The 23790-nt window shown below is 59.0% G+C and overlaps 1 protein-coding gene across 1 annotated transcript in view; it reads right to left on the bottom strand.

Moving 5' to 3' along the window:
- Nucleotides 1-23790, bottom strand: part of SHANK2 (SH3 and multiple ankyrin repeat domains 2) — a 463461-nt gene that overhangs the window by 314949 nt on the left and 124722 nt on the right. The gene's annotated exons all lie outside the window — the stretch shown is intronic.

Genomic DNA, 23790 nt, shown 5'->3' with positions numbered 1-23790 from the left:
CCTCAGCGCACTTTAAAGACACGGGCTTGGGGGCCTGGGGGGTGAGCTTTACCGAACGTGCGTGCCCCACGCGCCCCCCAGCCTGTGTAGGAATCTAACCCCCGTGGGGAATGGTATTTGGAGGCGGGGTCTTTGGGCGGCAGTTAGGGTCAAGACGGGGTCATGAGGGTGGGGGTCCCGTCGTGCGATCTGCGCCCTTGTAAAAGGGGGGATACCAGAGACGCGCTCTCTCCCCCCGTGACTGTGAGGGTGCAGAGAGGCCAGCGAGAACCCAACCCGCCGCTCCCTGACCTTGGAGCTCCAGGCCCCGGAACCGTCTGTGGTCGAGCCCCCTGGTCTTCGCTACGGCAGCGGCAGGGACTCGCGGGGTCCCCGCACCCCCGTGCTCACGGCGGTGCTGCTCCTGCCAGCCGGCAGCGGAGGCGCCCCCGGCGCGTAAGCATGTGCGTGGATGAGCACAGTGCGGTCGTACGGCGGATGTCCTCCAGCCCTGACGAGAGGGGACACTGACACCTGCCACACGCGGACGGACCCGGGGGACGTGACGCTCAGTGAAACAGGGCAGACCCTGCGTGACCCACTCACACGAGGGCCCCAGGGTTCCCAGGTTCCCGGAGACAGCGTGGACGGAGGGCGCCAGGCTGGGGGCGGGATGGGGCCTGTGTGTCACGGGGACAGAGCTGCAATCCTGCCAGATGGGGAGATCCGGACACGGATGCTGCTGATGGATTTAGAACCCTAGGCAACGCCGCCGAACAGACGCAGACACGAGACTCCCGGGCGTGCGTTCCGCGGCCACCGAACCAAAGAAGGGAAAGCGACCTGGGGCTGGTCCAGAGCTCCCATGCGGCCCCAGCTGCCGCCCGCTCCGGGACCACAGACACTCTCCAGGAGGAAGGACCTCGCACAGCCGGAGGGAGAGCGTGAGGACTTCCCGGCTACCTCCGCCCCCGCCCCCAACGTTCAACAACACAGACCACGGGCACCCCCCTCCTGAAACGACGCGTCCGACCTGTGGGAGGTGTTCGGATCCGGGGACGCCAGAGCACCGAGGGCCGCTCTGGACTCGGAGAGGCTCGTCCTGACCCTCCTTTCAGAAGCCGTTGCCGGGCCCCGGCCACCCCTCAGGGAGAAGGCGCAGAGTGCCGGCAGGGGCACGGGGGAGAAGGCGCCCTTGGCAGACGCTGCAGGGGGGTTGGCGGCGGCTGGGTGACGTCCAGCCACACGACAGGCAGGACGGATGCGGCGTGGGGGCGGGGGGGGGGAAGCCCGGGCCTCTGCAGAGGAGAGGGACACAAAGCCGCGGTGCCTGGAAGGAGTCGAGGCCATGACATCGGAGGTGGGGACCCTCTGCCTGTGCTGAGGGGTCCCCTCAGGAGAGCTGATCGCACCCCCTGCACGGTGCCCAGGGCCTCTGCCATGGGGACTGGGTCCCCGGGAGTCCCGGGGATGCGGGGTGGCTGGCAGGTGTCCGGGGCAGGGAAGGATGCTCCGGCGGGGCTCCCGCCTCAGAGGCTTGGACGGCAGGCTCCCCGTGGATGGAATCATAGGACCGGGCACAAGGGGGGAGCCTTCATCTGCCCTTGTAACGGAGAGGCTGACGTGTGCTCTGGCACCGCCTGCGCTCACCTAGCACGGGCACGCCCCCGCTCCCTGAAAACAGTTTCAAAGCCCCCAGTATGACCGTCACAGCCTCCAGGCACGATGGTCTTAGAAAGACAGGTGTGCCGTCTCCACCTGGGAGGGACGTCTCAAGGACGAGCATCATGCAGGCACGCGGAGGGGGCTGGGCACCTGGGTCAGCGGCAATGCCGCACCTGAGCTCCACCAGACAAACCCCATGCAGGGGTCTCTGCTCGGTCTCTGAAGCCCAGAGCCCAGAGACGCACTGGGCACTTTTCTAAAGATTCCAAATGCAGTAGTGCCCAAGGCTTTGCCAAATCCCACACGGGGCCTTCGTAGACCGATGTGTTGCCTGGAGGCCCTCGGCTTACTAGGGCCCCCCGCCGGTTGGAGGGATCCCCACAGCCACCATGGGGCTGCCTGGGGAGAGCAGGCCAGACAGGAGCCAGAGGAGGCAGCGCTCCCGCCAGCGGCGTCAAGCAGGCAGCCCGAGGGGCCAGGGGATCCTGGCGAGTCCTGGGAAGAACCGCCCAGGTGAGTGAGGCCTCTCCTTTCAAAACCCCGAGGCTCGGAATGAAGGGCCCCCCTGAGTCTCCCAGGACACCTTGCAGACCACCTGGTCCCCATGTCCCTCCCCAGGAAGGGGACGCCCCGGGCTGTTGTCAGCCGTCAGGTGGGCGGCATGCTGCAGCGGTCAGGGTCACAGACCTCCTGGCGTAGATCCTTCCAGCACAGAGCCCACAGACCAGCTACCTCCATCTGTAGCTGGGGACGAGGGTACATGTGTGGCCTGCGAGCATCAGATAGTGAATGCTGGCAAATGGCCTAAAACAGAACCTAAAGGCCCAAGAGAGAACCCCAGGCCCCAGGGGCTTCTCAGCTGAATTTCCCCACATACAGAAGGAAGACTAACGCCAATCTCACCCAACTTATCCCGGGGGGTGAGAAGGCTCCGTGTCTGGGGCCAGCGCAGCCTCAGCACCAGGACCCTCCGAAGGTGCGAGTCCTCTTTCTCTCCCACCGAAGCAGGAAGCCCAAACACGTGAGCAAGGCGGACTCAGGGACTTACGTACAAAGGAGAAGACATCATCCCAAGGTGGGCTTATTACAGGAGCGAGAAAGTCAGCAGAGCTCATCGCATGGACAGAAACGAGGAAGACGTGTGTAGCCTTCTGCGACCGCAGGGCTGTTACCAGCCTCGGTAAGCGTCCGTCAAAGAGCAGCTAACAGAACCTAACCCTGACCCAGGACAAAACGCAGCGGGCTCAGAACACAAGGGAACGGCGCCGCGACCGCATCAGTGAAACCCCAAAGCTGAGAGGGGCCGGATCCGAGGACCGAGAAGCTGGGCTGCCGTCGGGTCAGTCGGGCTGGCGGGTCAGAGGCGGCCTCGCCCACGAGTCACGGCGTGAGCCGCGGCCCCTCTGTTCCCTTCCGCCGGGCCTCCCGGCCTCCAGGGACCAGACCGGCTTCCTTCCACGGCGGACTCAGAACAGAGTTCAGCAGGAGCAACGCCAAGAGCTGGGAAGCCCCAGGCAGGCCCGGGAAGTCCTGCCACCCCTCTTCCAAAGTGCCGCGCTCATCACCAGGGGGGACTGGGCGTGAGGTCACGTGTGCGCCCGTATGGGCCGTGTGGAGAGGCTCACGCCTTCACGCTGACCCTGCCCTTCTGGACCGGAGCTCAACGGAAGCCCCAAAGCCACTTGGGATTTGACCCTTGGCTCCGGAGCCTATGCCTCTAAGTGCTACGTGTGGGGCTCAGACTGTTTCAAAACAGGGCGCTGACGTCAGTAAGTTACGCACCCCCGCGGGGGAGGCTGAGATTCAGCACCTGAATCACGCCCTGGTCACACGGGAGACCCCGAACCCCGTGGGCACTGAGGGCTCATATTTAAGGAGAAGAGCCATTGTCAACGTCTAGGAGTTTATGATCTGATGCCAGGCAAAGTCAGACAGCGATCCAGCTGTCTGCCTTCTTTTAGTTCCTGGCCCAGCCGTGCGCGGAAACACCAGCCGGGCAATAACCTCCCCGTCTGTGGAGGGGCCACGGCCCCCCGCCCCCCTGGGTATTAGGATTTTCTGCGCGGTATCATCCACTCCTCGCTGCATCAAGTATTTATGGCCGTCAAGGCGAGGAAAAAAAGCCATAAAAAACATCCGAGAGAGGCATAAAAGTTCAGCACGCACACAACAGAACAGGAAGTGATTACTGCACATCGACTGAAGCATCGTCCCCCTCCCAGATGGGTGTGCCAATAAAATACAAATTTCTCCTCTGAAACAGCACCGGCTTTGAAGGGCATTATTTGCTCCTGGAAATCTTGATAAAGAGCAAACGGTTTTACCGTGTTTGCAGAGAAACAGCCTTCGAGAGCACAGCCTGTGTCGGGAGCATCAGGTTGAGGAGGCACGAACACGTGGGGGCTTCCCGGTCGCTGGCGCGTCGGGCGGAGACGGACCCTCGGGGACTCGAGACGCTTCGAGAAGGGCCTCCGCGCGCTGCAGTGACGGCAGCTCCAACACCGCGGTCACAGCAGCCGCAGAACCTTGCTCCGCGCCCGCGCTCCCCGGCGTCTGGCTCCATCCTCACGGCACGGCAAGGTACTGATGCCGATCCTGCTCCCCAGACGAGGAGGCGGCCCTCACGGCTCAAGGACATCGAGTTTCGACCCCATCTGTCTCCCTCTCTCTGCCTCTCTCCCTCTCTCTCTCAAAAATAAATAAATGGGGGTGCCCGGGTGGCTCAGTGGATTAAGCATCTGACTTCAGCTCAGGTCATGATCTCACGGTTCATGAGTTCGAGCCCCGCACCTGACTCTGTGCTGGCAGCTCAGAGCCTGGAGTTTGCTTCGGATTCTGTGTCTCCTTCTCTCTCTGCCCCTTCCCTGTTCACACTTTCTCTCTTTTTCAAAAGTAAATAATTTAAAAAATTAATAAATAAATGAACTTAAAAAAAAAATAGTAAACATCCTGGGCAGAACCAGCCCCCCAGTGGCTCTGCCCATCCTCACCGCCTCCCGGTCTCGGGCCCGAGCCACAGTGCTGATGCGACGCACTGTCCCCGCTTCCCCAGAAAAGATAGGGGAATTCAAGACCCTCTCTCCTCATCTGCCTCCCTGGCTGGACTCATACCCACCTCCTAATGTGCTTATAAATAAATCCAGGCTAAATCAGGTCCTTCTGGAAGAAAAAAGACCTCCGACGTGTAATTAACCCCAGTGCCGCGGAAGGAACTTATTATATAAAGAGATTTTTTTTTCTCCCTTCTTTTTCCGTCATACATCCTAACTCGCAGCTCCTATTGTGGGCACACGGGCCGCTCGGGGAGCGTGCTGAATGCCCAGGGGGTCCCCGCCGCTAGAACGTATGGGAGGTACGTGAATTAAATTCAGCACATTGAAATAACATCAAATTGCATTTTAAAACCTTTAGGAATAAAAAAAAAAAGCCAAAGACACTTTATTAGGAAAAACCCAGAGAGAGTGACTTCAGCTCTCAGGGACGAGCCAGAAAACCTTGGCACAGAGAGGGGGCCGTTCTCCTTGTAAATAATTCAAAACCACTAAAACTATAAACCAACGGCTCAGAGCTCCCCCTTAGGGGCCCGGGCCCGACAGAGGGGACTGGTCCTCAGACACCGGCTCTGTGACCGCCCCAGACCTCAGGCCCAAGGAGACATGCACCCAAAGGACCCTCTCCCAGGAAAGGGGGACTTTTCGAAGCCAGGACCGTGGGGTAACTGCCGCCGGCCCGGCTCTGCGGGGTCCGTGCTCCGAGGGATGACTCTGCTTCTGGAAACACGGCTCCGCTCAAATGCACCGTCACCCAGCCGCTCAGGGGACGCGCACCTCGCTCCACCAGGAGGACAGCCACCATCAGGGCGTTTTCACTGGAGCATCAATGTGGATGCTTGTTGTTTTTAAGTCAGTCCACTTTCTGATCCAGCACATTCACCTGGGTGTAGCCGGCAGGGGAGACCCTGGCGGGGGAGGATATGCTGGGTGGGGGGGTGTATCAGGCCTTGGAGTGAACAGCGGGCCCCACCCGACCGCCCTGACCCCGCAGCCCCCCTTTACAGGACCTGGGAAGGCACAAGAGCCCATCTGTGATGGCGGCCCCAGGGGCCTGCTGGGTGGGCGCCCGGGAGGCAGGCTCGGCCCCCTCGCTGGCCGCCTGGAGAATGAGGGCCTGACGCCCCCCGAGCCCGGGGGCCGGGCGAAATCAGCCCCGGGCACCTGCCAGTCCTGAAGCCTCCAGGGAACCCGGGGGGGGGGGGGGAGAACGCGGTCTCCGGCTGGCACCGACAGGCCCTTCCAACAACCATCTGAGCTGACAAGCAGGCACGAGAGGCTGAGGGCCTGGAACCGCAGCCCGAGGAGCCTCCTGGGTAAGCGCGCCGTTCGCTTCCGAAACGCCCCTCTCTACTCGCAGCGACGCGCATTTCTCCCCCGTCCCAGTGACGCCTGCGAGGGTGACACTGGCCGCTCCCTGCCACCGACTCGTGATCGTGACCTTTCTCGGATGATTTCCAGGCATCGCCTGTTCACCTGACAAGGTGTCCTTGGTCTTGATGTTACAGATCAAAATACTGACGTCTTCTCTCAAACACGGGCTGGGTCCCTTCGAGGCTCTCACGGTCCCTGTGGGTCCCGTCTCAGCGGGGAGTGACAGCTGCTCGGAGTCCCGCCAGCACGCGTTAGCGCCCTGTACGCGCCCCCAGAATCCCTTAGCAACTGTGTCCACAGTGCAATTCGCTCAGCATGACTCATGCCACCGTCTTTGGACGGACAATGAGAGACAATGATCCCAAAATAGCCATCGCTCAGCAGAGCAGCAGCCCTGCCTCATCCCAGCTGTGGGCAGGCCCCGGGGCCACGCCTGGGCTGCCTCACCCCTGCCGCGGCACCGCTGGAACCCAGCGATTCGATCCGAGGGCCTCAGCTGCTGAGCCCAGCTCTGCGACGTCCCTGCCCGGCCAACCTCAGATCCCCGAGATCACCCAGCACGTGGCCCCTGAGTCAGGACGAGGGGAGAGCACACACACCCACGGGGGGGTGCTCGCCCCGCAGACGGTCAGCCGGGCCCGCCGGGGATGAGGGCGGGAGCGCAGCCCCCAGAGAGGAGCCCGGCTTGGCGGTAAATGGAAAGATGCGTCTCTTAGCTCTGACATCAAACTCATCCCTTAAAGCCTTCTGGGCTGTTTGCTGAAACACAATCAGGTAAAACATGAACTTGCATAACTGAACTCCATCTGCACACCTGGGCGGGCACACACCTGGGTGTGTTTGGGGGTGTTTCCCGGGCCTCACTGCCACCCTGTCCCCCAGGCGGGGCCTTCCTCCCGGAGCCGGGGACGCCCACCTGTTCTCTGCGGCAGAGGACGGACGGGAGGTAAGGCCGGCCCGGCAGCGTCCTCGGGCCGTGTTTGCCCGAAGCCGCCGTGAGCGGGGCTGGGGCCTGAGCGAGACAAGCCTGGTTCTGGAACATTAAAGAAAACCAAACGCAATGCTCAGCGTTCTATAAACAACCACCGATCATTCCCGGGGCAGTGCCAGGTGGCGGGAGAAACAACAGAAAACTCAGTCAACAGAAACAGACCCATGCACGGGGCAGACCCTTGCAGGAGCTGCTAGGAGCTTTATGATAACTCGTATTTCCCAGAAAGTGAAGGACCAACAAGGGAAAAGAGCTGAGAAGATGGCGAGATTCCTCAGAGAATTGGAACACCTACAAAAGAGTCAATGGACGACCTCCAGGTGGGGACGGAAGCCATACGTCTCCGAAGAGAAAACGGGGCAGCGGCCTCGTGGACGGCAGTCCTAGCAAAGCAGCACCTGTATGGAGGTGCCTCCTGAGGGGAGGGAACCAAACACAGAGATTCCCTGTTGGGACTGCACCAAACTCAAAAGCTTTTCACAGGGAAGGAAATCAATAACCAAACAAAAAGACAACGTGCAGAATGGGAGAAGATATTTGGAAATGTATATTCGATAAGGGGTTAATTTTGAAAATATATAAAGACCTGAAACAAATCAACACCCAAAACTCCCAAATAATCCAATTAAAAATGGGCAGAGGAGCGGAATAGACATTTTTCCCAGGAAGACATACACGTGGCCAACATGCACATGAAAAGACGCTCAACGTCCCTCATCATCAGCGACGTGCGAGTCAAAGCCGCAGTGAGATACCACCTCACACCTGTCTCAGAGGGCTAGACTCAGAAAGACAAGAAACAACGGGAGTTGGTGACGACGCAGAGAAAGAGGGGCCCCTGTGCACTGTTGGTGGCAATGCAAACACGCACGGCCGCTCTGGAAAACACTGTGGAGGTTCCTCAAAAAACCTGAAAGAGAACTACCTACGATCCCGTAATTACAGTACTGGGAATGTACCCAAAGAAAACGAAGCCATGAATCCAAAAAGATTATGTACCGCTATGTTTATTGCAGCATTATTTAAATAAACAAGATACTGAAACAACTCAAGTGTTCGTGGAAGGACAGTAAGGAAAACGTGGTGTGTGTGAGCATGTGTAGGGATGTATACTCAGTGTATGTATGTATATGTTACTCAGCCCCTCACAGGACTACTACAGGACTATTACTCTGCCATTAAAAAGGATGAGATCTGGCCATGTGCAGCAACGTAGATGGATCTAGAGAGTATTAGCTGAGTGATATGACTAAGAAAGACAACCTCCATACGATTTCACTTACATGTGGAATCTTAAAAAAAGAAAACAAAACAACCAAATGAACAATTTAAAAACCCCAAACAGACCCTTAATACAGAAAACAGCCTGATAGCTGCCAACGGGCGGGGATATGGGCAAAACAGAGACGTTAAAGGAGACAAAGCTCCAGTTCTAAAATAAACAAGGCACAGAGGCTGAGGAGCCCACGGCGGGAGCACCATCGAGTAACAATGTATCGATGATACACCACCGTGAGCCCCGAGGGAGATACAGAACTGTCAACTCACTACCTCATGTGCCTGAAACTACTGTGACACTGTATGTCAGTTATACTTCAAATATTAAAAAAAGAAGAAAAAAAGAATTGACCATAAACTCCAGACCTGAAAATACAGTATCTGCAATTCAGGACCGAGAGGGTGGGTTCAGGATCCAACCGCACAGAGATGAGTAAGAAAATTGGAAACAGGTGAGTAGGAAGTGCACGAGTGAAGCACAGAGGGCAGAGGCAGGCGGACCACGGCACGGAGGAACGGAGCTCCCGGGAAGCTCGGACATGTGTGGCTGGACGCTGCAAGGCAAGACCCGTCAGGGGCAGAAGTGCGATTTGCATGAAGACCCAGCTGATGAAATACACGAATCCAAAGACTCAAAAAGGAGTGTGGATTTTGGGCAAGTTGAATGCAGGAGAAGCTACATCTAAGCAAATGCTGGAAACAAAGAGAACACTTGTAAAGCAAATGACATGAAAAGAAAAACTTACATGAAAAGAAACAGGAGGGGTCAGACCAGAAGGAAGGGCTGACCGAGAACCAGCACCCAACAAAGACAGGACAGGGGCGACGCTGATCTAGAACCCACACCCGACAAAGACAGGATGGTTGGGGCCCGATGCCAATCTAGAGCCCACCCCTGACACAGATATGCCAACAATAAGGCTGAGTAAATCATCCACAGAAAGACCAAAGCAGATGATGTTTCACCAGCACTCGTGGGGGGAACACAGAAATTCAGGAAGAAACGCGATGCAAATGGAAACCAAATAAGGAAGTGACGGGTCACGAAACCAAACACGCACAGAACTTCTAAGTGTGTCCCCCAAGCTGAGAGACAAGGAAGAGAAAGTCGCGTTAGTGATAATAAAAATACAATAAAATCTTGAGCTTTCAAATTATAAGCAAACCTGAAAGGATCCAGTTTATTTTTTTTAAAGATCTGAACATTGGGGTCCACGGGCCCCTGTGCATCAGCACTTCTGTATCCCTGGGGTAGATCCCCAGCAGTGCTATTGCTGGGTCATACAATAGCCAAATCATGGAAAGAGCCTAAACGTCCATCACCTGATGAGTGGATCAAGAAGATGTGGTTTATATACACGATGGAGTCCTACATGGCAATGAGGAAGAATGACATCTGGCCGTTTGTAGCAACGTGGATGGACCTCGAGGGTGTCGTGCTGAGCGAAATAAGTCAGGCAGAGAAGGACAGATACCATGTTTGCACTCCTGGGTCTAACAGGACAAACCTACAGAGGACCTGGGGGAGGGGAAGAGGGAAAGAGAGTTGGGGAGAGAGAGGGACGAAAATCATGAGAGACTCTTGAATACTGAAAACGAACCGAGGGTTGAAGGGGGAGAGGGAGGGAGGGCCGGGGGTGCTGGTCATGGAGGGGGGCACTTGTGGGGAGAAGCACTGGGTGTTCTACAGAAACCAATTTGACAATAAACTATTTTAAAAAAAATCTGAAGCCTACGGCTGCTACGAGTCACAATACTGGTCGCATTATTACAAACCTACATCAAAGCGGCCCAAGCCCACACCCCCAGCCAGGCAGAAGCCAAGGGCCAATCTTCAAGGAGTCGACATACGCTGACAAGTGTATCAAATGTCAGGAGGACAAAGTCTGGTCTCGGGGGCGGGAGGGGCTGAGAGACGACGGTGCCCACAGCTCCTGGGCAGTGGCTGCGTGTACGACGGGGGGAGAGGGGGGACAGGGCTGGGAGTAACCCTCCCACTCGGGTACCGGCCTGCATCCCTGGCTTCCGCCTGCGTCCCTGAGCTCCCGACCAGTCCACCGACCCGTGGCCAGCTTGGCGAGGCAGCCTCCCTCCTTCCAGCCTGGCACCCAGCCCACGAGAAGGCAGACCCCAGACACAGCGGCGAGTCCTGTGTCCACCCGCAGCGGGGCACTAACCACCAGGGGTCAGGTCACCACAAGGAAGGCAGGCCAGGTCTGGGTGCAGCTGTGAGATGCTGGCTTTCAGACGCACTAGGGTCCGTATCCCTCGCATCCCCGTCCCTGGGATCGTGCGGCTGAGACCCCTGACTTCACATCTGAACCATTTTCATCCATCCGGAGGCTCCAGTGGTCAGGCTCTCTCTCGAGTCTGGAGAGCACGCCCGACCTCAGCCTCTCTCCCTTGGTCTTCCTCTCCTTCCGAGTTGGAGCCTTCACGTAGGACTGCCTTGCTGAGAGGCCATGGTCAAAGAATGGCACCCGTAATGAGCAACCCTGGGGTCTGGCTTAGGTCTCCCCTCAAAACGCAATGCTTTGAGGACACAGATGGTGTCTTCTGTACTTTCTGTCCTCTGGCCATTGGGTCAGCTGGACCCTCCCTCCCCACCACCGTCCCGGCCCCAGGAGGACAGCTTCTCGGCAGATGGACCCGAACACCCCTGCCCGCTGCACACCATTCCGCTAAGCCTCCCTCCACGACCACCAAGGAAATGTGCAGAGCCAGCTACCATAGGACAGTTTGCAACCCAGAGGGACGGGGTGTGGGGTTCACAGCAGGCCGCTATTTAGATCTGCATGAATCAGCAGCCTGATGTGCTCTCTGTACAAGAAAGCAATGGGTAAGCAGACACCACGTCTCATCAGCGACTTTACGGAATAAATATTTCAAAGGTGTCCAGCTACGTCGACTCTGGGCTGAGAAACACGTGGTCTTCACTGAAGACCACCCGAAGTGACGGAAACCCGTCAAGGCTTGTAGACGGGGCGGCCGAGGGCTGAGGGTGCCCCTGGAGACCTTTGGAAACGCTCAGTAAGGAAATGGCACGTCGGCAAAACACGTCCTGGAGTCTCTTCCCGGATCCGAGCCCCACCCCCGGCACCTGCCGCCGACGCAGCAGAAATCGTGAAATGTGCCTCTGCAGGGAGCCAGACACCTAAACCCTGGTAGAAACAACACCCGAGGGAGGCGCTTCTCCCTCGGAGCCTGGTGCCCGTGACATGGTCTCAGTGGGAAAGCAGACCTACCGTCGGGCTGGCAGGTCTCGGCTGAGACGCCAGGAGCACCGCCAGCTCGGTGCGGGGCACGCGCAGCACCAGCCTCCTACCACCCGGCGCGCAGGTAGCCCGTCCTCCTTACTCTCCGTGGTTCGCTACGAAGCCGCTGTGGGCGGGGATGTAGAGACCCCTGAACCGGGAGACGCAGGGGCTCTGCTCACGTTTTCACCAAGTGACCCACGCACAGCTGGCTGGGTGAGCACATCTGTGCGAGGGCACCTTGTCTGACACACGCAGTGGACTCACCAACACTGGCCTCACGGAGGCACGGCCCACCTGAGCTGACACACGCGTTTTCACCCTAAGGCACGTTCCCGCGCTCGGCATCACCGCTCAGCTCTCCAATGCTACGTCTGGGGGCTGTGTGGAGTCGGAAAACACCAACAAAGAACACAGAAATGCCAAACGAAAAGTTGCTCCTTGCTTTTCTTTGGGGGTGACAAGTTTTGGGGACCAGGCGAGTTCACAAGTCCGGAGCCTTGCAAATAATGAGATGGGAGACGAGATTTCAGAATCCCCCCCGGTCTGGCCACGTTAACAAGGAGAGGCACTCCCCGCTTTCTGCCACCAGTCGCTAGTCCCGCTTCTGTTTCCTGGCTGGTGCCTCCCCACCTGCCTGAGACGGAAAGGTGACCCTTGGCTCGGGCCCTCTGCTGCCAGGCCCGGAGCGAAGGAGGGCCCCAGGCAGGCACATGTCACGTACTTGTTAAGGCAGCTCAGGATGTGAGCTGCTCCATTAAAAAAAAAAAAAAAAAAGAGCCCACAATATGAAACAGACTCCAAAGGAACACACGGAGACAAACGAGTCTTGGTACCTGTTTTATAAACAGAAATCCTCCCACTGCGTTGACATGAGTAAGCGTCCCTGAGCATGGACGCCGAGTTCCGTTTCAATAATTCATGAAGATACTGAACTCGGTCTTCAGAAAAGATCTCCCAATTACACACCCTGTTTACGCCTTTCCTCCTGCTCCGTGTCCTGGGCCTCTTCCCTGCCGGCTTTGAGAGCAGTCAGCCCTGACAGGCGGGCTTGACCCGTGGGGCCGGTGGATCGGGGCCGGAGTGGAGGGACGGGGGACATGCAATGCAAGGAAGGGAGCCTAAGGCAGCAGGCCGTCTCGGAAAGTTGAGGGGCTCCCCGTCTCTGAGGGAGTCCAGGCAGGGGAAGCCAAGACTGTGGGGACGTGGTAACTGCTGGGCAAAACCCAGGCAAGGGTCACGTGGCCTCTGAGATCTGTGATACCGTGAGCCACTTGCCCAGATACTCGGATGGAGGGGGGATGTTGTTACAAGACCTGTCCCCACCCATGAGGACTGCCCAGATCCCCAAGTCTGTGGTCACTAGGAGAGACCACGGGAATCATGGCCCTGTCCGTCCTCTGGGTCCCACGGGCGCCTAGAAGGGAAAGCTTGGCTGTTGGAAGGGAGGACAGGTGAGGCCAGACGTCTGAGGCAGCTGGTCGAGCGGGTGGGAGCCTGATTCCGTGGAGAACCTCAAGTGAGGCCTGGAGCTGTTTCCGACTCTGTGTCCCCCTCCCCGCCCCGCCCCCACTCACACTCAGTCTCTCAAAAATAAACAAACATTAAAAACTTAAAAAAAAAAGGGATGGAGAAGAATCTGATCGCTAACACCAACATGAGAAGCTCCAACTACCTTTAAAGCAACAGACAAAAGGAGCTGTGAACACCGCATGCTTGTCTTTGCTAGAGATTTCTCTAGTTTGTTGTCAATTCTGTGGCTTTGGAGGACCACGTTCAAAGGCAGAAGCCAGGATGGAGACCACTGTCCGAGAGAGCGAGAGAGCGAGCACAGGAGCATGGTGGCCAGGTGATCGGTGGCAGGGCAGGGACCTGTCTCTTCTCCGTCCCCAGCTCCCTACAGGCCCCTACAGAGGAGGGACCAGAGGATGTGAGTGAGCGTAGACAGCGAGGATCCCAAATGGCGGGTAATGACCCCGGCACCACGGGCGGTCGCGGGCGTGATTCAGCCAGCACTGAACTTCCCGGGAGGAACCACCCTCACCGGAACCAGCTTCCTGGCATCCGTTTCCTTCCCTGGGATTCCTCGACCGGCCTGACCTTCCTGGAAATGCTGCTGGGACCGACTGCAGCCCATGAGTCGGTGGGGTGAGACGGGCCCTCCGTGCTGCCCGCACCCGGGGCCGCCCGGCACCCGAGCGTCACACCTGCCGGCCCCGGGCCAGCGGAGACGCCGAGCGGAGAGGCCTGGGCTTTCATGACAAGTCGTGGGAGGAACATTCAACGTCCCCCAACAGCAGACACCCAGATGCATCCGAACAGAGGGCGCCCCTGGGGCATCTTCTAGAACTAGCTCTGGAGAACGCAGTCATCTTACAGAAGTCCCAAAGTCAACGGGCAACCAGCACCAAGGTCTGAAAACTCAGAACCAAACAGAAACCCCAAAGCGCTTCGTGGAGATGTGCCGACTGGCTCCACGGAGGACCCAGCCCGGCGACACCCCTTGGGCTCAGCGGCCGCGCGAGGCCTGCCTCCCACCCAGGTGGGCTTCGGATGGGGGACGGGGGGCCATGCACGCCATCAGCAGAGCCCTGCTGTCTCCCCTCCTCGGGCCCAGGAGCGGGGTCCCTTGCTGTCTCCCCTCCTCGGGCCCAGGAGCGGGGTCCCTTGCTGTCTCCCCTCCTCGGGCCCAGGAGCGGGGTCCCTTGCTGTCTCCCCTCCTCGGGCCCAGGAGCGGGGTCAGCCCACACGCGTGGATGCCTCAGGCATCCGCACACTCTTGCAAAGAGCTCCCTTTTGGCCACACGAACTTGGTCCTACGACCAGGTGTGAGATGACCCTGGCATGTGACCCAAGTTCTATTCCTGTGCCTCTCATCCGCAGGGACCAAAAGCACACGGAGCGCTCAGCGCGCCTGGTCCCACCCCAGCACCGAGGCAGAGAGCACGACGGGAGGGCAGGACTAGGGAAGCAGAGTCTGGGCCGGGAGGCGGCGGCCCCGTTCAGCTCAGGGACTGCTGTGTTGAGCAGCGCACAGCCACTCCGGGCTCAAGCACAAAACAGCCGTCAGGGGCGAATCTCAGGAAAACCCCGTGGAGGACGTGTGGCCAGACGGGGCCGTTCCTCTCGTTAGCGTGTGCGTGTGCGTGTGCTGTCTCCGGATCCGCGTCACATCCTCACTCCCTGCCTCCCCCGGCACGCCCCGCCCCGGCTCCCCGCTGCCCCCCCCAGGGTCTCCATGGCCTGGCTGGACTGCCCCGGCTCTGTCCCAGCTTCCGAGGGAGCACAGACTGATTGGTCCAGAATCAGACCTTCTGATGTGACCCTGTGGGACAACGGCTTGGGGGCCCTGGGACAGGGTCCCAGCATCGCTGAGGTGGGGCAGGGGTCCCAGGCACATCTCTAATGCCCGGAAGCCTGGCGTGGACGCTCAGAGGCTGAACAGCCCTGAGTGAGCAGGCAGAGGTGGACGGCTTCGTGAATGCCATCTGTTTAGTTCCCGCTCCGCGGTTCTGTTGGAACAGCATCTCCTCCCCAAGGAAGGGCGTGTTCCTAAAAGTAACGCAAGGTAACTCGACGGGTGAGGAGCAAAGGCTTAGGGTTGGGGCTAGGTGGGAGAGTAGAGACCCCGGGAGACAATGATGACGTGGGGTGAGGGGACCTGGGGGCACCCCCCTTGGGGGGGCTGTGAGCGTCCCCAGGGGCGAGGAGAGAACAGGACCGGCCAGGCCGTCAGGGAGGGGCTCCAGGCACAGGAAGGGTGCCCATGAGCCCCTATCCAGAACCTTCTCCTCTGACTGGCCACCATCTTTCCCTGTCGGGGTGGATAGAATGACTGCCCCCAAAAGACTCCATGGCTAGATCCCTGGAGCAGATACATGACCTTCCATAGTAAAACAGGTGTTTGCAGAGCCGTCAAGTTCAAGATCTAGAGGCGGAGATGCTGTCCGGGCTTGTCCGGGTGAGGCCTAAACGTAACCATGGGTGTCCTTGTGAGAGAGAGAGAGAGGGAGATCTGAACACAGAGGAGGGGCCCCTCGACCACTGAGGCGGGAGCTGGAGGGGCGCAGCCACAGCCCGGGACCCCTGGAGCCCCAGAAGCCGGAGGGGGCCGGAAGGACCCGCCCCCAGAGCCTCCGGAGGGAGCACAGCCCTGAGACACTTGGATTCGGGCTCCCGGCCCCCAGGCTGTGAGGCACGTGGGCTGTCTTACACCACTGTCCTCTCCTTCCTGAGGATCCCCAGAAGTGACTCGATTATGCAAGAGCTGGCGGCTTTCCAAGCACAGAAACTTTCTCAAAAGGGGGGATACCGCGGCACCCCCGGGGGGAAACAGTTCTCGGGGGACGAAAATATCTCACTGTTTTTATACATAAAGCTCAGCGATACACATAATACCTGATGAAATGCTGGTGCGCCTGCAGGTGAAGCTCCGTGGAGAGGCAGGTAGGGAGGGACCCTGAGGCACGTCAGCTCAAGCAAAGTAACAGCAAGCGGGGGCACGGGGCCGCGGCACTCACGTGCCCACGACGGCCGGCAGGTGCCACATGAGGAAAAGCCACGGCGACAGCAGGGGCCCCGTGCCTGCCCTCCCAGAGCCTGCTCAGCCCGGTGGGGAGAGCGGCAAATGGGGCAGGAAGGCGGGAGCCCAGAGGGCGCGGGGCCCAGACGGGCGGGGAGGTGGGAGCCCAGGGGGCGCGGGGCCCAGACGGGTGGGGAGGTGGGAGCCCAGGGGGCGCGGGGCCCAGACGGGCGGGGAGGTAGGAGCCCAGGGGGCGCGGGGCCCAGACGGGTGGCGAGGTGGGAGCCCACGGTCCCCAATATCAAGCAGGCCTTCCTGGCTGATCTTCACCCGGATTCTTGAAATTTGAACCCGAGGCCCAGAAAGCTGCCGGCCGCTCGCATGGTCCCAGAAATGGAAGTCCCGCCCTCGTCACCCCTGCAGACAGCTGGGAGGCCAGTGTCCTGGTGACTGGGCGGACACCTCCCGGGATGTGCACGTGGACACGTGGCTCTGGGAGCTGCTCCCAGAGCCATGTGTGACGAGTGACGGCAGGGGACAGAGTCGAAGGCAAACACCGCGCAGATACAGAGCAGCACACGGAGAACCCAGCGCACCTGACCCAGAGCACACGTCCCTGCCATTCGGGTCTGCTACGGGGAGAATGTTCGCGTCCCCCAAAGCCCCGTGTTGAAGCTCACCCTGCCCGCCGTGTGTGGTATCTGGAGGTGGCGCCTCTGGGAGGTGGTTAGGGTCAGAAGAGCTCATGGGGAGGGGCCCATGGCAGGACGCCCTGACAAGAGAGGACGGCGGAGCCCCGTGCCCCCATGACACGCGGGGGCGAGGCCAGGAGAGGACACGGGGGCGCATGGCGTCTGCGCGCCGGGAGGGGGCCCTCGCCAGCCGGCGAGCCGCTGGCACCTGGATCCCCGACCCCCAGCCTCCAGAACTGTGACGGCAGTGTCCGGCGTTGGGGCGCCCGTCCTGCCCTGTGCTGGCGGCCCCGCGGACTGACACGGGGCGTCTCCACCGCTTCGCTTCTAGCTGACCAGTCAGGGACCTACGTCGGGGGGCAGGTATCTGCTCAGGAGAGAAACAGCTGATTCACGGGCATCTCAGGCCGGTTATTCGCACCCGGCGTCCACCTGCCGTCCCGTTAACATCGCCCTCAGTGCCCGGTGAGGAGAGTCGCAAGGACCGCGTGACCCACGGTCTCCGACAGCCGCAGCGCACGTCAACTGCGGTTCCAGGGTTCCAGGTCTGGCGCTGGAGGAGGACGTGAACTTTACAGTTCAGCGGGGGCTGTGGGGGCCGAAGCAGGAAGGATCCCTCCCAACACGGCGCGTACGCGGCCTGTTACCCCGTAACGTGAGGATGAAAGCGAGGGTCCACGGCCCAAGGCTCACCAGGAATACACCCTGTGGGGGGACAACGCGGGTCCTGACGGGGGAGCAGGAGCCTCAGGCGAAGGTGCCATCACGGTGCGGGGAGGGGAGCTACTAGAGATTTGAAAAAATTTTTAATGTTAATTTTTGAGAGAGAGACAGAGTGTAAGCAGGGGAGGGGCAAAGAGAGGGGAGACACGGAATCCAAAGCACAGGCTCCAGGCTCTGAGCGGTCAGCACAGAGCCCGACGCGGGGCTGGAACCCACGAACTGCGAGATCGTGACCTGAGCCGAAGTCGGACGCTCAACCAACCGAGCCCCCCAGACGGCCTGAGATGTTCGTCCAGAAAGTAAAATATGGTCACTTTTTACCAGGGCCATACATCTGAACGGATGGTCTGAAAGTCAAATCTCCCACACGGGCGACGCGGCCACAGGGCATCGGGCCCCCACCGCGCCCGGCACGCGGACGCTTTCTTGAGGCTTTACCTTGTGTGTGGAGGCAGCACAGCTCTGCTGACCCGTCGTGACCTCTTTCGGTCCAAATATTGGTTATGACGTGCCGCCAGGGAAGACGAGGGTGCCGCGCCTTCGCCACGCAGCCCAGTGCCGACGTGCCCCGGCTGCTCCCACCGCCCCGCGGCCCACACCTTCCCGCAGCCGCCGGGCCGGCCAGCTGTGGCCGCTTTTCTCTTGAGTAACAGCCGTGCTTTAATATCTGCTTTTCTGTCTACCGATAATCAGTCCATCTCTGATTTCTTTTATCATATTTTTTTAAGTTTGTTTATTTTGAAAAAGAGAGCAAGCGGGGGTGGGGCAGAGGGAGAGGCAGAGAGAATCCCCAGCAGCATCCGGACCAGCCCAGAGCCCGATGTGGGGCCCGAACTCATGAGCCGTGAGATCACGACCTGAATGGAAATCAGGAGCCAGACACTTAATCCACCGAGCCGCCCAGGCGCCCCCGTCCCTGCCTCCTGAGGGACGTGTAAGTCAGGCGGAGCGGGGGTCCTCCGAGGTCAAACACACGGGGTGACGCCCATTTCCTCTGTTTCCAGGCAGCACTCCTGGTGCCGCCTGGCCCCTGCGTGGCTCCCCGTCCTCGCTGGCCCCCCGCTGGGTGGAGGGCGCCCTCCAGCAGCGCCCTGAGCCCACGTGCACGTGCGGGGCACCTGTGCACCCTCACACCGCTCCCCTGCAATGCTGGCTTGGAAGGCGGATTCCTCCGAGTCTCACAGAAGAACTGAGGTCACGGGCGGGAGCTCCCAGCGCTGCTGCCCGGTGTGTGAGCCCCGGTCCTCTATGTGGAAACTGGCTTTTCTCTCTTGACACTTAAGAATCGTGTTCTGAGGCGCCTCAGTGGCTCCTTCAGGTAAGCATCTGCCTCTCGGTTTCAGTTTGGGTCATGATCTCATGGTTTGTGGGCTCAAGCCCCGCGTCCGGCTCTGTGCTGACGGCGCTGAGCCTGCTTGGGATTCTCTCCCTCCCACCCTCTCTCTCTCAAAAACTAGATATATAAATATTAATAAAAGAATCACAGGGCGCCTGGAGGGCTCAGTCGGCTCAGGTCACGATCTCACAGCTCATGAGTTCGAGCCCCGCATCGGGCTCCGTGCTGACCGCTCAGAGCCTGGAGCTGCTTCCAATTCTGTGTCTCTGTCTGTCTGTCTCTCCCCTTCTCCCACTCGCCATCTTGCTCTCAAAGATAAATAAAAACATGAAGAAATTAACCAAAAAAAATCATGTTTTTATTCTTATTCCCAAAATTCTGGGCTCTCGTGACCCTGTCCTGGCCCCGGGCTTTTGCTCATGTCACCCTAGAAAATTCAGGGGTGCTTTCGACCGAGATTCTCGCATCCTGGTCGGTGGCATTCTCTTGAATGAGCTCTTTGCTAATTTCTTCTCTGCTTTTCTCTGCTTCCTCCAGAAACTCTGTTATTTAGATGTTGGGCCCACATGGTTGATGACTCCCCAAATTTTCTGACACCCCACTTCCCCTGCCATCTCCTGATGTCCCTCCTCAGGGTTGCTGCTGTCATTGTGAATCGTCAGGAGCCCCTTCAATGCCACACGTCACACACATGCTCTATCTCCCCAGCTGCACTGAGGACACCGTGTGTATTTTTAAAGTTCCCTTCTGGTCGCTAAGTTCCTCAGGTTCTGTCCAGCATCTGTACCGTGGCTTGCTCAGTGTCTGCCTTCCACGCCACGGTTCCCTGAGCCGGCCCCACTTGCCATCGGAGCTGCCCCGGTCGACAGGAGGCCCCACAGGGCCCTTTCACTGGGGGTGGGGGACGAAACCCAGCACACCCAGGGGAAGGGTTCTGATCCCAGAGGGCACAGCAAGTGCGAAGGCCCTGGGGCAGGAACGTGTTTGGTGTGCCTGAGGAAAAGTAGGTGTCGGGAGCAGAGCGTGCAGGCCAGGAGGGTGAGTCGGGACGTGGTCACGTGGCCCCTCTGCGAGTCGGTGAGGGTGCATTTAGTGCCGTCTTACACTAATTCTGCCCCTTCCCAGCGTCCCCTCCTACCATGTGCCACACAGAAGACAGCACAACGGGAGAGATCCTGGGACCCTGCTCACGACATCAGCACGGAGTGTCGGGTCATGGGCCTTGACCCTTGCACTAAAACCCACGTGGATTTCAAGGACACAAGGCAGCCACAGCCCCAGGATTTAAGAAGTAACCCCTGTTTCCTGCTTTGGTCTTCCTCCAGCTTCTAGGGCCAGCGTGGTGGTCGAGGATGAGCACACGGTCCAGCGGCCAAGCGCAAGCTGCACTGACCCTTATGAGCCGTGGGCTTTCCTGGAGAGGAGCCCCAGGAGAAATGGCTCCTGAGGACGTGAGGAAGGTTCAGTGCCAGGCGGGCGGGCGCACCCACCGAAAGGTAGCCGACGCCCCCGCATGCCACCTTGATGTTTCCTGCCTCTTCCCACCGCCCCCCCCCCAGCCCTCCAACATCCTGCCTGTGTTTACACTGGACGCCAGGCCTTCAGAAGACCCCCCCTCACCATTTCCTCTTCTTCTTCCACATGCTCTCCTGCATCCGGACATCTGACCAGCAGCCCACGTGAGGAGAAAGGCCACCTCTCCAAATATGCATGCCGGGGGGCTAGAGGCCTGGCCTGCAAACACCAAGGAACCCTTTTGGGGAGGAGCTGCTGGGAGGCGGGACGGACTCCTAGTTCCCTGGGTGCAGGCCAGAGCTCCCCGGGGAACACACCAACAGGACGTGTGCGCAGTCAACCGTGGGCTCTGGCAAGTCCAAAATCCGTGGGACAGGCTGGGGCGCTGGGAACTCAGGCAGACCTTCTACGTTAGTCTTGAGGCAGAATTTCATCTTCTCTGGAAACCTCTTTTGTTCTTGTAAGGCGTCCTACTGATTAGACGAGGCCCACCGACATTACAGAGGGCGCCTCTCCTCTGCTCTAAGTCAACTGACTGTAGACGTGAACCACTTCTGCAGAAGAACTTCACGGTAAAGCCCACACTACCGTTGAGTGGACAGCGGTATGGGCGCCTGGCTGAGCGGGGCTGGCAAATGGGCCGCCAGCAGCCGCCCTGCCTTCTCCCTTGCTACCCGCACTCCACCTTCACGTACACCTGTGTGTCTCCAGACTTCCTGCCATCCTGTTTATCTTCAAAGTCAGGATACATTGGATTGCTTTTCCCCCTTGGACTGAGCAACCCAAAGAGCAAGGGACCCCTGACACGCACTCCGTCTGTGTGACGCCAGACCCCCGAGTGCTGGGCTGAGGTCAGGAGGCCTGGAGACCACAGGCTCGGCCACTAACTTACTTTGCGTTCCTGTGCATCCGTTTCTCTATCATTCCATTTCGTCTATGTATCAGGGATAAAATGCCTACCTCACTGGGATTTTGAACATCAAATGACAACACCCAGAAGAGCATCTGTAAGCTTTAAAATTCTGTGCAACTGGATTCACCATCGTCACCATCACCGCCACCATCATCACCACCATCATGCCCAGCCTTATCTCCATCATCGCTACCCCCACCGTCATCGTGATCATCACCATCATTATCATTACCATCATCATGACCGTCACCACCATCACCACCATCATGCCCAGCCTCATCTCCATCATCGATACCCCCACCGTCCCGCTGCCGCCGCCATCATGATCACTGCCATCACCATCACCATCATCACCACCATCATGATCATCACCATCAGCATCACTTTACAGGTTGAATTTTGTCCCCCCAAGATTCAAATGATGGAATCTTAACCCCCAAATGTTAGTATTTGGAAATAGGGCTTCCAGGGAGGTAATTAAGGTTAAATGCGGTCTTAAGGGTGGGACCCCTGCTTCTACAGGCGAGGGGGAGACGGAAGACAGCCCCTCCTCTCTCCACACCCGCACACAGGAACGGCCAGCAAGCAGGTGGCCTTCTATCGGGCAGGAAGAGAGCCTCACCGGAAACTACATTTTTTGGCACCTGGACCCTAGACTTCCAGCCGCCAAGACTGCAAGGTGTAAACACCTGTTGTCTAAGCCGCGCCGCTCGGGGTTGTGCCCCAGCTGCCAGAGCTGACCGAGGTGGTCGCCGCCACAGTGTCGCTGCCTCATCCACACCTGGGGACCATTTAAGTCCTTCTCTCCTCCTCGTCCTCCTCCTTGAAGAGTCACCTCGGGGCGCCTGGAGGGCTCAGGCGGTAGGGCGTCGGGCTTTGGCTCAGGTCATGATCTCACGGTTCGTGGGTCTGAGCCCCGCCTCGGGCTCTGTGCTAACAGCTAGCTCAGAGCCCGGAGCCTGCTTCCGATTGTGTCTCCCTCTCTCTCCGACCCTCCCCTGTTTACACTGTCTCTGTCTCTCAAAAATAAATTTTTAAAAAACCGTTAAAAAAATAAAGAACCATCTCTCTCCAGATTCTCAAACCTAAGCAGGCACCAGAGTCGGAGAGGGCTTCTCAGAACCCAGAGCACCAAGCCCTGCCCTTGAGCTTCTGACTCAGTGGGACCAGGGTGGAGGCAGGGCTGCGCATCTGCACTTCCCCTCAAGTCCTGACGTGTTGCTGTTGCTGCTGGTTCAGCATTTGGATGAAACCATTAAGCAAATGTTTGGCCAGATGAACTCACAAAAGGGTCCAAGATCTCGCAGCACAGCAGCCAAGGATCACGGGGGCTTTGCAGGGAGCACATCTGATCCTCCTGACGCAGCAGCCATTGCTTCCCCCACAGCCTCGACCGTAAGGGGCTGGTCCTCCGTGCTGGGGAGGTGGGCGCCGTGAGCAGGGGTGAGAGCCGCGCACGCCGCGGCGGGGATCACGGGCTGGCTCGCACCCCTGTGTCATCACCGTGCAAGAAGGCAGGAGACCCGAGGGAGGGACCCAGCTCCCGGAAACAGTGGGGCCCGTCTGGGCGTGCAGAGAGCACCCCAGACTCTGATTCCGCCACTGACATGAGCAACGCTCGCCGGGTACAAAGTCCTATTACTCAGCTGCATTCTGCATAACTGTCTTCCAGAACCATTTGGGCATTTGATTGATTATCAAAATAGAGACAGATGGCCCTGCCTTTGAGCTGGTGCCGTCCTACTGCAGGAAGCGTGTGCCAGACACCCTGCCAGAGCTCCCATGAGGGGCACCCCGTCCCAGGGGAGCACTGTCTGTGGTGACGCTTCAGCAGTGGGGACCCACGCGGAGGCCACCTTATGCCTTCGGTCCTGGATGCCAGCACAGCTGCTTTCCCGGCACGCCAAGTGGCCGTTACAAGGCACTGCCCCCAAGAGTCGGACACGGCTGTTCTGTATCATCAAAGAGCTTCCCATGAATACAGGACATCAGCTTTGCTTTTCTAAGCAAGCGAAGCCATGTTTTGACTTAAAAAAGGGGGGGAGGCAAAGATATGTATTATTTGATGACAAAAACAGAAACCTTTAAACCAAGACCACACCACCAAGCCACAGAAAAGCCCAAAGCTGCAGACGTGGCCGCAGGGAAGTGGAGGTCCCACAGCTGCCCCTAATCGGCCCCGGCAAGAGGACACTAACGGCGGCCTCCTCCGACCCATTAACAAACCGGGAAGTCACATCCGCGACCCGCTTTGCTCTCCGTGCCTGAAAGCCGCAAGCCTGGAGACCGCAGGCCAGGCCCACCGCCGCGAGTGAGCCACGGTCCCTTTTACGGGTCGTTCTGAAACAGCCCGGTGCCCGGGGCCGACAAGCCCGCTCTCAAGACCTCGAAGCCGCCCCTGCGGCTCAGGGTTGAGAAGACCGAGCGGAACCGCACACGCGCTCCGGCCCGAGGCTCCCCGGGCTCCGCAAGCAGCACCAACTCCCTCCGGACGAGAA

Source organism: Suricata suricatta, chromosome 11, assembly GCF_006229205.1.
Source record: "Suricata suricatta isolate VVHF042 chromosome 11, meerkat_22Aug2017_6uvM2_HiC, whole genome shotgun sequence".
NCBI lineage: Eukaryota > Metazoa > Chordata > Mammalia > Carnivora > Herpestidae > Suricata > Suricata suricatta.
Note: the sequence above shows the minus strand (reverse complement) of the source record. Positions and strands in the feature narration are given on the sequence as shown.